Source organism: Prunus avium, chromosome 7 (assembly GCF_965620075.1).
Source record: "Prunus avium chromosome 7, drPruAviu1.hap1.1, whole genome shotgun sequence".
Lineage (NCBI taxonomy): Eukaryota > Viridiplantae > Streptophyta > Magnoliopsida > Rosales > Rosaceae > Prunus > Prunus avium.
The window spans coordinates 6,040,700-6,050,623 of NC_142290.1; the positions used below are offsets into that span (position 1 = coordinate 6,040,700).

Consider the following 9,924-nt stretch of genomic DNA (forward strand, 5'->3'; position numbering starts at 1 on the left):
CCCATGTTCTTATTTTGAATTTGAATTTGAATTTTTTTTAATATGAAAAAAATTAATTTACTATATTATCCTTATTTATTGAAAGTTTCAATACTTGATAAATTCTTTAATCAAGGACAATTTTTAGTATTTTGAATGTTTCACTATTATCTACCTGTGCATTTATATATCGGTAAATATGTATTTTTTGTAAGGAATTTATGTAGTGGGAATTTGATTTGGTAAATGATTTGTAACTTGTCTTGTTTGTAAGAATTTGATTTGGGACATCTCCAAACATTTCTGCAAAGTATTTTAGATCATAAGTTTTGTAGAAAGCCAATTAACTTTGTTTCTTTTCTTTTATGTATCTCATAGATTGCAGCCTTATGCAAAAGTCACAAATAATCCATATAGTTTTACCTTGATGGCTAGGGAGGCCATCTTTACAAACCAGCTTGTGCACCATCTATCTAATAGATGTGAAGCTGAATACAAAATAATGGACATTTTGACTTCCTTGCTCCGAAACTTTAGCGATCAGATTCAGCACTAAATATACTCCTTCCTACTTAAGAATTTCGTGATCATAATATGAGAAATTTTTAAGAGTAATCGTAACACTGCATGTAATATTAATTTATCTTATTTTTAATATGTGATTGGTGGAAGATTTATGCTTTACTATATAAGTATCAATAAATATATACGTACAATAATAATATTGGGTTGGTAGACATATGTTTTAATTAAGTCAAGGTCTATATTTGCAAGAATATAATTATAGCTTGTGCCCCGCCTTGATTGGAGGCAAATTTAAAAGGTTGAGTGGACACAGAAAGGCACCGTTATTAACTAGTCTCAAGTCAAGTCAAGCCGAGTCAACAACGACAAGACAATAGTGAGAAAGAGTCTGGTGTGCGTTGGAAGGCAAATAACTCAACGGTGACAGATGTATGATATGTTTTGGTCTTCTGTCTGTGAAGGTGTCAAACACGTTACAAGGATATAAAATCATTTAAATAGGAAAGAATCCAATCTCAAGTCCCCTCATGTTGTGTTGCCTTGTTCTTTTTCTGTTTAATTGATCAGAACGTAACTGAGTATCTCCTTTGAGTATGCTTTTTTAGCTGTGGAAGTATTGGGTGTGGTAACTGAGCAATGGGCTCTTGCAAGTCCCCTCATGTTGTTCTTCTGCTATATTTCTTGGTTTGCTTTGTGTATCAATCTTTCGCTTTTGGAGTTGATACGAACCAGACAGCAAAGCTGCTGGTGGATGCTTCTGAAGCATCGGGACGGCCAATATCTGAAACAATGTTTGGAATTTTCTTTGAGGTTAGTGTGTTGGCTTGGAATAGTGAATTTTTGTTCAGTTCCAACTGCTTTTTGTTACTTCTAAAATCTATAGCTTGTTATCTATTACTGTAATTCTTACAATTTTTAAAATCTCTTTTCATTTGTTTTCTTATTTTGTTTTATCTTATGTGCGGATATATCCTGATTTATGCGGCAATTATAAACCTTCTGTCGCTTAAACATGCCTGTCTCATTATATTAGTAACATTGTGGTTTCATTTAAGATGCTACTAATTTTGAGGTATATGCATTCTCTCAAATGCTTGTTCACTGCAGGAGATTAACCATGCTGGTGCTGGCGGGCTATGGGCTGAGCTTGTAAGCAACAGAGGTACTTCCCTTACTCTCTGAATTCCAGCTAATACAAAAAGTGAAAATAACATATAGGAAAATATTCTCTTGCCAGATTGTTTGGCAACATAAGATGCTTATTATGTTGCTAGATTGTGAAGCTAGACCATTTCAGAATAATTTGTGCTTGAATGTGTGGTCTAGATTCGCATTCTAACAAGAAAGTTCAAAATTCATGTGTGCGAGAACCATTGAAGTAACTGTTTGAATGCCTTTCTGCTGTCATTACATTTTCAGAGTTTCTTTTCAAATCTGATATATGTAGTATGAGTCAAGCTGGCAGACACCATTTTTTCTGTTCTTATATATTGGAAGTGGAGGGTTATGGTGTCTTCCTGAAACATTTTACTGTTGGATTAACTCTTCATTGAGATGTTTAGGATTATCCTATGAATGTTTTTTTCATGCAAAGTTGTTGTATTTGAGTTAATGTGCTACCTGCTTGTGCAGGTGTGGTTGAGTACAAACTGGAGAAATATTCTACTTTTTTTGTGACACACTGATTTCCATCTTACTCTCTGCACTACCAGATCCCTCATTTTTTTTTTCCTTTGATTTCTTTTCTGTGTTGTCAGTTTGAAGTTCAACAACAGGTTGAATGACTTAAGATTATCAGTAGATGGTTAAAAAGTTCTCTTCGGAATCTTGTGAAATGTGGAATTCACTGTATTGCTAAATATAAAATGTTATAGTTAGCTTTTGGCTCGTAATTTTGACTGAATGTTTAGAGCTGAGGCTTCTTCATCACGTTTTCCCACAGGTTTTGAAGCTGGGGGCCCAAACGTTCCTTCCAACATTGATCCTTGGTCAATAATTGGGAATGAGTCATCTTTGATAGTGTCAACGGACCGTTCTTCATGCTTTGACCGCAACAAGGTTGCACTCCGAATGGAGGTGCTATGTGATAGCCAAGGTGCCAATAGCTGCCCTGATGATGGTGTAGGAATTTATAATCCTGGGTTCTGGGGCATGGTATGAACCCTTCAACTATCATCTAATGGGTTCATTCTAAATGCTTATGTTCCAAATTCACAGTTTGCAACATAAGTATTTGTCTGACAAGGGAACATTGGTCTCTCTCTCTCTCTCTCTCTCTCTCTCTCTCTATATATATATATATATATCTGTGTGTGTGTGTGTGCGTGTGCATACGCACACAGCACGAGAACAAGAACAACAAAACTGCACACGTGTAAATATTGACTACATTTTTCTTTCTGCCTCTTTGCTACTGGTTTCTTACCTGTGTCTTGTCCAGAATATTGAAAAAGGGAAGGCCTACAATGTTGTTCTTTATGTCCGCTCATCTGGATCAATCAATGTGTCCGTATCATTGACGGGCTCAGATGGGTTGCAGAAACTTGCTGCTGAGAACATTATGTGAGCATCCTCTGTTCTGCTGATATTTTGTAATCAGCAGTTCCTTACTGACAGTTTTATCTCCATATAAGTATAAGAGTCTGACAGTTCATTTCATTGCCTTTGCAGAGCTTCTGGTTCAGAAGTTTCAAACTTGACAAAATTCGAATTTATGTTGGAAGCCCAAGGAACAAATCCTAATTCAAGACTGCAATTGACAACAACCAGAAAAGGGTTAATATGGTTTGATCAAGTGTCAGTCATGCCCCTGGATACATATAAGGTACCTTTTTTCTCCACAAATTCACTCCTTCTCGTGACGTGAGATTATGTCGCCAATATTTGGATGTGTTTAATCGTCTCACCCGTGTTTCACAAGATTGTTACAAGTATAATGTTCTGTTTTGAAATTCTAGATTTTATAGTCTTTTGAAAGACATTAATATGAAAGCTGATTAACGCGAAGTTCGTACTAGGGGTGGAGTATTACGATGAAGGATGCATTATGCTTTTAGACCACCTATCTGTTATATAAGGGTCTACAACATCTTTTTCTCAGATATAGTTTTTCTTGGTTGCATATCATCTCCATAATGTACTTTTACTTGGACTTCATTTATAAACCAGTTTTTTTCCTGTTTTGTGGAGGCATGTAACTTAGAGAGAATTATACATAATATGTCATATTTATTGACTTCAGTGTGGTATCATCATAATTAAAATTATTCTTCCTTTTCTCGCAATAATTGAATTTGGAGCTGTTGAAATCAATACATTTGAGGATGTAACAGCTAAAATAAATTATTTTAGCTTCTGTTGTTATATTTTGTTTGAATATGACTTATTGAATGCAAACTGGACTCTGTTTATTCTTGAATGTGAATTATGGACCTAACCATTGGAAAATATATGACATTGCAGCAAGCGCTATAGAAAATATAATTTCTTCAGGATCACAACATAATGTACATTGAATCTGTCATCATTTCTACTTCGCAATTCTGTTACTGCCATTAATATTGATAGAAAGTTTCTCCATGTTTGGATCGATACTCTTTAGGGATGTTTTCTTTATGACTTGATCTTGGAGCTGTCGTTTTACTACCGGATTTATTAGGTTGGGATGATGTTTTGATTTTTAGTTTATGTCTCCTTTTTCTAGATCATTTGTGATTAGTGAGATTGTGTTTCTTATGATGAAAAAAAGAACGAAACAGAGTATTCAGGAATACTTTAAAAGAAGTATTCATGCATACAAGTTTGAACTTTGCAGGTTAAATTTCGGTCATGTTGGAAGTTGATCTAATTTATTAAATTTTATGCCCTTATATTTATTGGCTTGCCAGCTTTCAACGTGTAACTTGTAAGGAGCTGTGTGATATGCTTTGCTACATGCATACCTTAGGTGCCTTTTTACACTTTATGAAACTATTATATTGGATCAGGGACATGGATTTCGGAACGACCTTGTTCAAATGTTGGAAGATTTAAAACCTCAATTTCTCCGATTTCCAGGTAAATTTGGATTTACTTGCCTTAATACGAGACAGTTATGAAACTTGAGCTTTTCATATATAACTCTCAGCTAAAATTATGGATGCTGAACTATGCAAGCCGGGCTGTGGCCACCTTGGCCCCGGGGCGTGTTGACGGAAGATTCATATATTTCATATGCTTGTACTAATTATCTCATCATGGTTTGTTGTTGTTTATATTTGCCTGCTGTCCACTATATCTACCAATGTTCTATGGTATTTACTAATTTTCTCAAGCCTCCGAGCGAAAAGCAGGCTTCACAGAAACTTTGTAAGCAAAATGATTGAAATCTTAATGGGAAAAAAAAAATCCTGTTTCTTTACAAAGATGCAGATCTTTATTAAACAAGCTTAAATAAAAGTAACCTTGTCCTTCTTTGGCTGCTATCAGTTTTACCTGCAGATATAAACTACATCCACTGTTTCCTCTGAAATTCTTTTCATTTTTATCTTTTGGACATTATATACTATTGAATTTTTTTAGCTGGCTTGATCGCCTCCACTTGATATTGTGATAAGAGATGATACATGTTCTAATATGGTCAATACAGCGGAGCTATTATATTGTTTCCTCATAATTCAAAAAAATTAATTTTTTATTTTCTATTGTGTTGCATTAGGCGGCTGTTTCGTCCAAGGTGCACAGCTACGAAATGCATTTCGTTGGAAAGAAACAATTGGACCCTGGGAAGAGAGACCTGGACACTTTGGTGATGTTTGGATGTACTGGACTGACGACGGACTTGGTTATTTTGAGTTTCTCCGAGTAGGGATCTTTTTTAGTTCTGTCATTCAAGAATGCTTGGAGTTTCCTTTAAAATCCTGCTTCTGTCGGTACCAATTTTTGAAAATTTTATTTATGCAGCTAGCAGAGGACCTTGGTACATTGCCAATATGGGTATTTAATAGCGGTACTTCACATTTTCTTAGCGCTTCCTTTATCTTTTCAATGATCACGTTCACCTTTGCCAATACTGACTGTATGAATTTCATAGGAATCAGTCTCAATGAACAAGTTGATACTTCCAGTGTCTTACCATTTGTACAGGTATGTCTGCATTGCTGACCATTTCTCATTAGCTAATCAGTAACTGATACCAAATAAACCATTAATTATTTTCTAATCGGGATTATATCTTTGCAACTAAAGCAAATATATGCAAGTGACATTTAGGCTTTTCAAAATATGCTTCATCCTTATAAATCTGTGGCTTTATGTGCTTTGGTGTATGAAACATCTTTGCAAATATGGTTTTAGGAGATCAAATTTAGATTTTGCCTTCTTTTTCCGGTCAAGTGGTTTCATTGTCTCCAAGCCTAGCTTCATTTGAGTTCCCACTAAAGGATGTTCATACAAGTGGGGTTGCTGTGGTGAGGGTAGGGCAGAGCTGGAGGTGACATAAGGTGTTGTCACTCATTGAAAAACACTAAAACATAGCGACAAAATGCAGTAAAAGCATTTACAGTATGTGAAATATGTGCTCATGTGGTGTATTGTCTGCTACTAGGAAAACTTTGCATTGAACTCTCAATGTGATATGAGAACTTGTATCGACTCATTAACATTATAAGTATGAATGCTATATGTCTATCTAATGCAATTTGAACATAAATGAGAAGAACTGTGGATAAGATGAAGTTTTGATGTCCTATATAAGATAAATTTTGCTACTTAATTCTAAATCGTGTTAGTAAACCTGTTATGTGTTAGTAAATCTCAAACTTATGGTTTAACTTTCACATTTTCTTGTTTACAGGAAGCTCTTGATGGTCTTGAGTTTGCTAGAGGCAATCCTAATTCTACCTGGGGTTCTCTCCGTGCTGCAATGGGACACCCAGAACCCTTTGACTTGAGATATGTTGCTGTTGGGAATGAGGATTGCGGAAAAGAGAACTACCGAGGTTTGTATATTTTCTAGTTCATGCTTTCCACATAGAACCCTTCAGTTCTTCACTCCAAATTCTCGAAAGAGTAGAATTCTAAAGGACAATTTCCACATAGGATCTACTTGTAAATTTGAGAGACGAGCCTTATTGATTTTCTCAGCAATCAGTCAACTGAATTGCTGAGTGAATCATCTGGCGAGCCTAACACATGTTAAAGTTGCACATCCAACACATAAGCAATTGGCAGAGGATGCAGGGACCTTGAATTTTAGATTTTGTGATTCAATGTAATATATATAATAGAGGATTTTATATTCTCCTCGACGCTTATGCTTTTCCTCTTTTTCTTGACCAGGAAATTACCTTAAGTTCTATAGTGCTATAAAACGTGCCTATCCAGACATCAAAATAATTTCAAACTGTGACGGATCTTCTCAAAAGTTGGATCATCCAGCTGATTTGTTTGATTTTCATGTAAATTTCATAACACCACCACTTGTATTACACTTGCTAATGAATTTTTTTTTACCATTCAATGAGTCGGATCATTGACTTGGCAACATGGAATGACATGTTTTCATGTAAAGTTCTATGCAGATGATCCCAAAAACATGTTTTCTATGGCTCATCACTTTGATCATACATCACGTAGTGGTCCCAAGGTAGGGTAATGTGCCTTCTTATGATTTAATATGCTCTGCATGGCTTCTATTAATTTTCTTAACATTCAATATGATTCAGGCTTTTGTGAGTGAGTATGCCGTCACAACAGGAAGTCTTCTAGCAGCACTAGGTGAAGCTGGATTTCTTATTGGGCTGGAGAAAAACAGGTTTGTTGTAGCATTTCAAGAATTTGTTTCCTGTAATATTTTCCAGAATGCTTACAATGTTTTCTTTACAGAAATTATTTTTCTTCAAAGTTCCAGCAGGAAAAATATGCATAGTTCCAGCAGAAATTATATAGATATGTCTACACATAATTAAAGATCTAATTTCTTTTATTATATATTTGCGAATGCAGTATTTCTCCTTGCAAAAGAAATGCATAGCATTTCCTGCACTTTTGTTTGCCACAAATCCATGTTGTGTGTTGCACAAGTTGCCTTGTGTGACCAGCCGCACATCTGTTTTCTATGGAGTTGAAGGCTTCTCATATTCCTAACCTATAGAGATAGTATTAAACTGAAATAAAAAATGATAAACGGTAATAGATCACAGATGTACATACTTGTAAAGACGGGCAGCTACTGACTACTTTCATTGTTTATTCTTATCAAATGCAGTGATGTTGTTGAGATGGCAAATTATGCACCACTCTTTGCGAATGACAATGGCAGGAAGTATAACTTTTCTCATCTCATTTTTTTTCTCCAATGCAATTTTTATTTATTAAGTTTTCAAGAGGGGATCATTGTTGTGTAGTTATTACTAAAACTGAAAACTTCTCTGTCATCAAGCTCGAAATTCTCTGCAATCGTCTTTAACTCCTCACATCTCTATGGGACTCCTAGCTACTGGATGCAATGTCTTTTTAAGGAATCAAGTGGAGCAACTATTTTCAATGCAACACTCCAAACAAATTCGTCTACTAATCAAGTGGAGCAACTTCTTGCATCTGCAATTTCTTGGAAAAATTCAGAAAATGAGAATAGTTACCTAAGAATCAAGGTTTGTGCTAGTACATTATCTCAGTCAGTTTTATGCTTCGTGATGCTTAATTGAGATTGTGTTCATCTAACCATTTTTGTTCTGTGTAAATTGTAGTTTTTCGATGCCCTTATAGCGTCTAATACATATTTGGAATGCCTAGTATGGAAAGAAGCTCATATTTCACATTGCTCTAGAACTATTACGACTTTGTTGCTTCAAATGGAAAATATTAGAGACAACTCAATCAATGCATGAATCAGAAATACTATAGCAATAAGTTTTATATGAATTGTCAGTTAAATATAGGGGGTGTATTTATAAATATTGTCCATTCTTTTTTCTGCTCAACTTTCTAGGCGTATCTGGTCTGAAAGTAACATGTGTTTGCTTGTACTGCGTTCTTTCTGTGTGTTTGGTGCCATCTTTCTTTGTTCAGTATGGTGAATCTGTCTGCTTTTCTTTTTCTGTATTGCTCAGTCTCTGGTCTGAACTATTTTTATGTTTAGGTTTCTTTTTTAACTATGACTTCATTCCAAATTCATGCCGCTTCGTTCAACAGTTTCTACCAATATGGTGCATGTCATATTCTGTGACATCTTATTACTTTGTGATGATTATTTCTTTCTGTAGATTGTGAACTTCGGAACAGACATAGTGAATCTCAAGATTGTTGTGGACGGGTTGGAGCCGAATTCCATTAATCTGTCTGAGTCGACCAAGACCGTGCTCACGTCAAACAACCCGATGGATGAGAATTCCTTGAATGAGCCAAAGAAGGTATCTGAGTCAACTTGTATCCTTAAACATTTTCATGTTGTTGAAGACATGACCCTACATTGCTTTTGCATATACTTTGGACCATGTTTGTGGGAACAATGATGAACCAATATTGATAGCGTTTTACATAACAATGCTTTGGACCATGTTTTCTATCCAATATCTTTTTACTTTGGTTTTAAATTAAATGCAGGTGATACCGAACCGGATTCCACTTGAGAAGGGTGGGGAGGATGTGGAGGTTGCAATCTCGCCGAATTCTTTCACTTCGATTGATTTCTTAATAGAATCAAGCTAGAGCTGATTCTGTCTCTGTATCTTCTATTTAAAAGTTCGAAATAGAATAAGGGCTCATTTTAAATTGGTTTTAAATGTTGCTTTTGGTAAGTAAACACTAGTCTTGCGAAAGGGCACAAATAACACACTTTTGGGATTTTAGTCTTTGGATTCTGATTCCTTACCCCAATTGTATTACCAACTTAGGGGTTGTGGTATGGATGGTAATAAGTTGTCATGAAGCCCATTAAAATTAACCAAAATAGCCCATTACCTTAGATAGCCCACGAAGCCCAAATGTTTGGTGAATTTAGCCCACTTATTGGATAACTTGATTTTCCATATTAAAAAACCCATACAATTTGAATAAAGGGGATCCAAAGCCCTCAACACTTGGCTGAAGAGGAGAGCCACAAAGAAGCCAAGGGATCCACACGTGAAGGGCTGCTGGGAGGGAAGGAACAAGTTTTCAAGCAAAGCATCCAAGGGACCAAAAGATATTGGCGCGCAAGGAGCTACCCTTCGAACCAGCATGTATGCCCAGTTCTTTCCCTCTTCAGATCTGACCATGAAAAAGGGAGGGGGAGAGAGGAAGAGGGATATCTGAAAATAGGAATGCTTCACAGAGGTAGCCGCGGGAAAGGGGGCCTTAAGCTCCCAAAATCCCTGATTTTATGCAAAGGAGCAGAGTAGATTTCACCAAAAAAAAAGATGATTGAAAGGATGAGGAGAGAAAGGAAGGGAAAAACTTGGC

At 35.9% G+C, this 9,924-nt stretch overlaps 1 pseudogene across 1 annotated transcript; it reads left to right on the plus strand.

Annotated features, from left to right (window-relative positions):
- The first annotated feature begins 967 nt into the window (after positions 1-967).
- Positions 968-9,332, plus strand: LOC110771372 (alpha-L-arabinofuranosidase 1-like; annotated as a pseudogene). Its single transcript, XR_015825822.1, has 17 exons — positions 968-1,314; positions 1,612-1,666; positions 2,447-2,658; positions 2,945-3,066; positions 3,175-3,328; positions 4,491-4,560; positions 5,201-5,346; positions 5,446-5,491; positions 5,576-5,628; positions 6,338-6,482; positions 6,823-6,941; positions 7,055-7,129; positions 7,209-7,297; positions 7,751-7,807; positions 7,925-8,135; positions 8,748-8,894; positions 9,088-9,332. The product of XR_015825822.1 is annotated as an alpha-L-arabinofuranosidase 1-like (transcript).
- Positions 9,333-9,924: the final 592 nt, after the last annotated feature.